This window comes from Glycine soja, chromosome 18, assembly GCF_004193775.1.
Source record: "Glycine soja cultivar W05 chromosome 18, ASM419377v2, whole genome shotgun sequence".
NCBI classification, from domain to species: Eukaryota; Viridiplantae; Streptophyta; class Magnoliopsida; order Fabales; family Fabaceae; genus Glycine; species Glycine soja.
The window spans coordinates 22198939-22206204 of record NC_041019.1 but is presented as its reverse complement, the minus strand read 5'-3'; the positions used below and the strand labels follow the sequence as shown (position 1 = coordinate 22206204).

General features: G+C 31.9%; 1 long non-coding RNA gene across 1 annotated transcript; it reads left to right on the top strand.

Moving 5' to 3' along the window:
- The first annotated feature begins 1760 nt into the window (after positions 1-1760).
- Positions 1761-2763, top strand: LOC114394672. The gene is made up of 2 exons (XR_003662811.1): positions 1761-1934; positions 2445-2763. It is a non-coding gene; the product is annotated as an uncharacterized LOC114394672 (long non-coding RNA).
- The last annotated feature ends 4503 nt before the right edge of the window (positions 2764-7266 follow it).

The following is a 7266-nucleotide window of genomic DNA, read 5'->3' as shown; positions in this document are numbered from 1 at the left end:
CTTACAATCACCGCCACAAATCCATTTTCATAAGCAACAGATCGAGCCCATCGCAGAACATCCTCTCGACTGTCAAACACTTACAAACCAATCCACATAATTTTAGCTTCCTACGACATATTCATTTTATTAAATCACTCACAGTGATGAACATTATTACCTGAGAAGTATTGAACGCATCTGAACAATCAACATGTGGTTCATTCACACCACATTCTTCTTCATTTTCATAATCCATATCCACTTCTTCAGGCATTATACCTTCATACATCCACTGATCCTCATCCATCTTAACAATAAATCAAAAATTTAAACACAAACATAGAAAAACCCTATTCAAATAAAAATACACAAATAACATAGTAATAATTTAAAAACAAATACACAAATAACATAGTAAAAAGCCAAAACCCTATTTCATTCTACACGTATGAACAATTCGAATACAAAATAACAATACAAATAAAGTAATAAATTAAAAACAAAATTAAAATTTTCAATTTCAAAAAACAAAGCCTTTTGCGGATCAAGTTGATCCGTGAGTCTTTTGCGGATCAAGTTGATACGTAAACTTCTTACGGATCAACTTGATCCCCCCGATTTGTCGTACACCAGAATAGAACACACCCAACACTGTGTACCTCGTATGCTGCCATCAACCACCGCAACGCCTTCACCTTCACCTTCATGGAACCTAACCATTCACCGAACCAAACCAATCGCAACGAAACGAAAAAAACTATGGGGAAGAAGCACTGTGCATGGAGGAGAAAACAACGAAAGAATATGTAAATGAAACATTGTGCCGTTTAAAAAAGCTTGATGTCTGATGCAAATTACTGTTCATGATGGCACTATTCATCGACAAGACGAAATGCAGAAACAACAGAGGAAAGGATATTTTATTCATTTAGAAAATTTGTTGGATACACCAGTAATAATACTAGGTGCACCTAACAAGTCATTTTTACTTAAAAAAAAATATTATAGCTTATTAATAATCAATAAAACTTATTAAACTCAAATAAAAAGCTTCTTTAAAAAAACTTGAAAAGCGTGAAATTGGATTGGAAAGCGTTGGAATTAGTGTAAAAGCAGAAAAAGTGAGAGATGATGACCGGAATAGTGACATTAAGTTTAAGTCTGTATGCGCGGTTCCCTAGACCGGGTTTGAACCGTTTTAAAACTAATTATTTTCGCGGGAAATGCATTTAAACCGTTTAAATCACTCAATTTGGCTCCAAACCGGTCAAAATCGGTGTACTCGGTCACCGGTTTAAGCAGTTTTCACGGCACTTACTTTTTGCACGCACACTTTTCAATGTCTCTACAATTGGGCCGCTGCAGACTGGTTCTACACTCTACACTGACTGCCGCACGCCTATACAATAGCAGTACACTATTGTATAATTTATAATTGTAGAAATTGATTTATTACACATTTTAATAATTAAATTCTGAAAGTCTATTTATTTAGTTTGAGAGAAACATAATTATAAATACTAATTTTTTGGAATTTTAATTTCTGAATATACAAATAGTGTTTCAAATGTTTAGTTCATGTTCAGAAAGAGGTGCGTGTGGCATGTTTCTGAATCGCGAATTTGGAAATTACTTTATGTTAACAGGAGAAAAAGTGTTTTAACAAAAATAATTTTAAAAAATTATATGACGGTGTCTTGAAAAAATAAAATAGTGGAAATGTGAAAAGTAATATAATAAAGAAAACAAGGCGAACAGATCCAAGGGGTCCAGTTTGGAAAGACCAGGTTATTTGAAAACGAAGAGTGAGTGAAACTGAAACATATATGTCGTAAAATCTGAAAGAGGAAAAAATGTTCTAGGATTTAGTGTTTTGACCTTCAAGCATCATAGGAAGAGTGATAAATAAAATTCTATTAGTGTCGATCAAAAGGTAGGGAGCAAGTTCTTTGGTAAGTTACAGCTTCTTTCAGTTTTTTCTTTTTTAGTGTAAAGCTTTCAGTTTAGTTTACTATTCACTTAAGAATGTTGAATTTCAAGTTCTCCCTTGGTTGGATTGTGTCTCAGCTATGCTTTTGGGAACCAAACAGAGAATGGTGACAACATTTTAATGTTTTATAAAAAGGATATCAAATTTTCTTTGTAGAGAGACAAGTTTTCTTACTTTCTTCTGTCTATGACTTTGTTTTTTGAATACTATGCAAATGCATTTTTTTTTTGTATATGCCATATTGCAAATTATTCCACTTTTACATGATTTTGACTATTTTTATGTTGATATTTTTGCTGTCATTTGTGTGCAGTTGTTGTTATATCTATAACAGAAATAGTGCTTATGTATATCCAAAGAAAATAAAAATAAAGAAATAGTGCTTATGTAACTATTGCTTACGTATAATAGTTAACATGGTGTTTTTTTTTTTTTTTTTTTTCTGTTTTTCCCCCTTTCTTTTGTATTTCAGGTATTTACTGGTCAAAATCATAGCAGGGTGAAATTCAGTGACAATGTAGCTTCAACCTTACACAAATGACAATGGTGATGATACTAGCAAGGTAGTTATCACCATTTAGATTAACCCCAGTAGTTCAACGCTCAACATACCTGCATGTTATAGAACTTCATTTAAATTTTAAACCTTTATTTATACTGCCCATACTGGTTCAGGATGGAGGAGGATGAGTTGAACTTTTTTAATCCACCTATAAGCAAATATGTGCTTAGATGCTATTTTTAGAGATGGATTTTATACTAATGGGTTGCATTACAACTTGAGTTGGTTATATTGTAATAAGGTATCATGACAGTAAGCCTTGTTGCAACTATAAGACTGCTGCCTTGTAACCTTATGGTTAATTGGTTTTGGGTTCTAGTTCTAGAATTAGTCTCTTCATTTACAGAGGTAAGCTGTTTACCACTAGCACTCTCCAAGTCCTTAAATGATGGGAATGGGAGCATGGTGTGACTGTGTGTACACTGCACTGGGTCACCTTTTGACAAAATATATCGTGCTTTCAGAGAGAAGAAAATATTACGTATTTGGAAGACATTTACATGAATACATGCATATCATCTATATTACTTATAAGAATTTTGGCAGAACATTCAGCATCACTAGTTATTATTATCAACTATTTAATTACTTTTAATATTTGTCAACTTTACAAATTGATAAGTATGTCTTAATTAGAACCACCACCATGTTTAGTGATTTGAGAGTCTACATGTGCTATTGAATTTCTTCCCCCCCTCCCCTTTACTGGCTGCTTTGTGATTATGCTCTGTACCAAGATAAAAGGAAAAAAGCTTTAAAATTATGTAAAAGAAAAGAGAAAAGCTTTATAAAACGAATCAGTTGCTGCACAAAAAATGTTAGAAACTGGTTCATTTTATTTTGACAGCTTTCACATATTTAAGAGTATCATGATAGGACAGAAAACTAGATAACTGTTTCATTATATTTTTTGACTCATTGTCTAGGTGTTAGTTGGATAGGGTTGTCATTGGTCAGCTGTGATCTTTTTGCTCAGTTCAAAGGTATGAATTGATCATAACCAAATTTTTTAAAAAATTAGTCAATAGAATGGGCCACATAAATTCAGGAATCTTATGTTTTAAAGAAAACTAACGTTTAATCGAATACCATAGACTCTTGCTAAGGTTTTACACCCTGTTACCTATCGAGCTAATTTTATTGCTTAATGTTGTGTTATTTTTCTTAATAAATGTGAGGAAAGGCATTTGTCCTTTAGGCTTGGTTTAAGTCTTTTCTTACCATCATTTGTTTTTTGATGTGCCATATTTTGCTTAATCCAACTTTCACAAATGTCAAATTAAATATTTTATAAATTCATAAAGTAGAATTACTGAATATGGGATATAATTAATTGGAAAAAAAAATTGGGTGTTTCTAGATTGACAGCCTACTTTTGCCATACACAACATCTTTCATATCAATTTTTCTATCAATGTCACCAACCCATGTCTATACATGCATGTGTCATCATTATGATAAAAGTATGATTTATTTAACCAGCTGTCAATGTTGAACTGTAGCTTTAGTTCCTCATGCAACCGTTTCCCTTATCTTCCAATGTTTTGTTCCATTCTTTTCAAATTTCAATTTAGCATCTCTTACTCCATTCCAACAACAATCATCTGGTAAATTTTAAATGGAGTAACATCAACAATAGACATCAACAACATGGATAATCATGAATATACAAACAAGTCAAATTCAACAAAAGCCAGAATGAACATAAAATGTATCAGGCAACAAAAATGACATGCTCAAACTTAGCTTCTTGTACACGCAACTGTGCATCCAGCTTCACAATATACAAAAGATCATAGTAAAAAATTATATATACCATGTTTCAGATTGAAATTATCAGCTAACATTACTTAAATACAATATTCCAAATTTTGTACCCTTCACCGGGATATTTGTTATAAATTTTTTGTTATGCAAAGACAACCAAACTATAAGTTGCATGCAACCTAGAACTAGATTTACACTTATTTAAGTTATTATGGTCATGCATGTCACTTAATTATTGTATTTAAATTATGGTCATAGATTTCACTTAACTTTGATTTATTCCTATCTTTAAGTAATTGTTTTTGATTCATCGGAGGATGTCAATTCTGAATCAACACAAGGTACTGCTAAAAAATTTCTCAATCCAATTGTTTTCTCATAATTAACATGTAATAAGTATATCTAACTACAATTTTTGCAGGATCAGATTCCATTTCTTTTGTTGGAGATAAAAATTGTCAATTCCCAGTTAATGACCCTACAATTAACACATAAAGTAACAATTATAATTCTAAATCACTATGTTAGTAACTTCACCTAGAATGGGTTTAATTTTCCAAAACCATTTGTATTTATCATGTAATAATTTACATGTTTTTCTGGAAATGTTATCAATTGTTATCATCATGTTGTCGTATCTCATTAAACAATTTCAGGATATTTTAAACTTGGTGATCAACTCATGCAATGTAGACATTGTAATGCAAATATGTGATATAATGAAAGAATATCAAAATGTAAAAATAGTTCAAGCCCGAGGTTCAACTTATGTTGTGGAGATGGTAAAGTTGAACTTCCATTATTACAAAATCATTCCAAACATTTACAGCAACTTTTGTTTGAACATCATGCAGCTGATAGTAAAAATTATCAACAAAACATACGGACATATAACATGATCTTTGCATTTACTTTTGATGGTATTAAGCTAGATAAATCAATTAATGATTCAAGAGGATCTCCTACAATTAAAATTCAAGGCCAATTATGTCACAGGATAGACAACCTATTACCAATGCCTGAAAAAGAACCTTTGTACAATTATATATCTTTAACACAGATAATGAAGTGCAAAATAAAATTAATGTCATCAGGTAATAATTCTTTTATTCTTATTATTATAAAAACACATCATTAATGAAGCATGTTTGATTTTAAAATTTTTTTATTCTTTATTTTTCATTGATGTTCTCTAAATTATATATGTATTTTAATATTCCATTTTACAGTTATCATAATGAAATTGAAGTACACATTGTTTCAAGTTTAAGTCAAATGTTGGATGAACACGACACCCATGCAAAAAGTTTTAGAATGGTAGGAGATAGATTGACACATAGTGAAGTACATAATGTCAGGCTGAAATTGATCGCTAATTATGAAAAAGATGGTCGTACATATAATGTATTTACTATTTCAGAAGTTGCTGCACTTATTGGAGGTGATTTTGATATGAATTCAAGAAGAGATATTATTCTTGAGACTCAGAATGACCAATTACAAAGGATGCATGAATTGCATTCTAGCTATCTAGGTTTACAATACCCTTTATTATTTTCTTATGGTGAAGATGAATATAGAGTTGACATATTTCATCGTGCTACATCAAGTGATAAAAAAAGAAAGATATCATCTTATAATGCGGGAGTGGTTTGTGTGACATCCTAGAATTTCTATCCGGAATTTTGTAAGTGTTACATTTAAATATATATATATATATATATATATATATATATATATATATATATATATATATATATATATTCTTGGTAGAAGTATGTACATTGGGGGAAAGATACGCGGGTTAGACTAATTAACAAAGAGTAACCCATAACCGGACGGTTATAGATCAATTCGCAATTAATTAGTCTAAAAATTATCATTTTGCGTGCAACTTAAAATTAAACAAAATCAACCTTTGAACCACGCTCAGGGTCTCATTCTGAGCGTTTTGATATATATATTGCCTACTTTTGAAAATGGGCTCCGACGAGTGCAGAGAAACGTGAGGAACTGGAATCAGAGAGGCGATACGCAAATCGAGGCAGAATTTCAACATCTAAAAGGTCAAAATTTTTTCTCCTTTATGGATGAGTATGAGGTCAAATCAAAGGAAAGGGGTGGACCCTTTTGCTCCACTTAAAATAAGACATGTGACAATTGCTTTTAGAAAAGAAAATGAAAAAGAAAAGAAAATCAGTTTTTTATAAAAAGCCCAAATCTTCCCTCTCTTCCTTCAAAAAATTTCAGCAGCTTTTTTCTCCCTCCACGTTGCTTTTCTTCTTCTCCACCATTGTTGCCTCCCTTGAAGCTCCAAATTCCTCCTCATTTCTACCCCAAATTGTAAGGAAAAGCTATTTTCGGAGTCCTGGAGCCTACCTCTACTTCGTGGGGCTTTAAATTTCAGGTAAGGGTGGACTTCTTCTCACTTGAAATCTGTGGGTGTTGGGTTTTTGGGAGCTATAATGGATAGTTCTACTAGGTTATTGCCTTAGGATAGTTATTTGTGAAAGAATTTGTTGAAATTATGCTAAACTTGACATGTTTGATGTGAGCAAAACTACCCATGTTGATTTAGGATTTAATAATGATGCTTTGTGATATATGTATGCTTAAAATGTTGATAGAAAACTGGTAGAGAGGATGAGGAGAGTTAACTTAGAGTTAAATGTGAAAATGGTAGTGTTGTAGGTGGAAAAGTGTGAGATTTTGAGGGTTAGAAAAGCCAAACTTGGGGTTAGTGGAAATTGGAGTCTAAAGTGAGTTGATTTTAGTTTAGAATGTCAATTAGGACTTGTAGGAGAGTTTGGTCAGAGCAAATGAGAAAAATGAATGACAAATGTGGAAGAAAAGAGTCATTTCTAGGGAAAATTGGGTGTTGAGAGACCAAATTTTGAATAGGTGGAGATTTCACCTTAAAACCAGTTTGAGCAAGTCTAATTCAATGTTATAGACTTGATGAAGA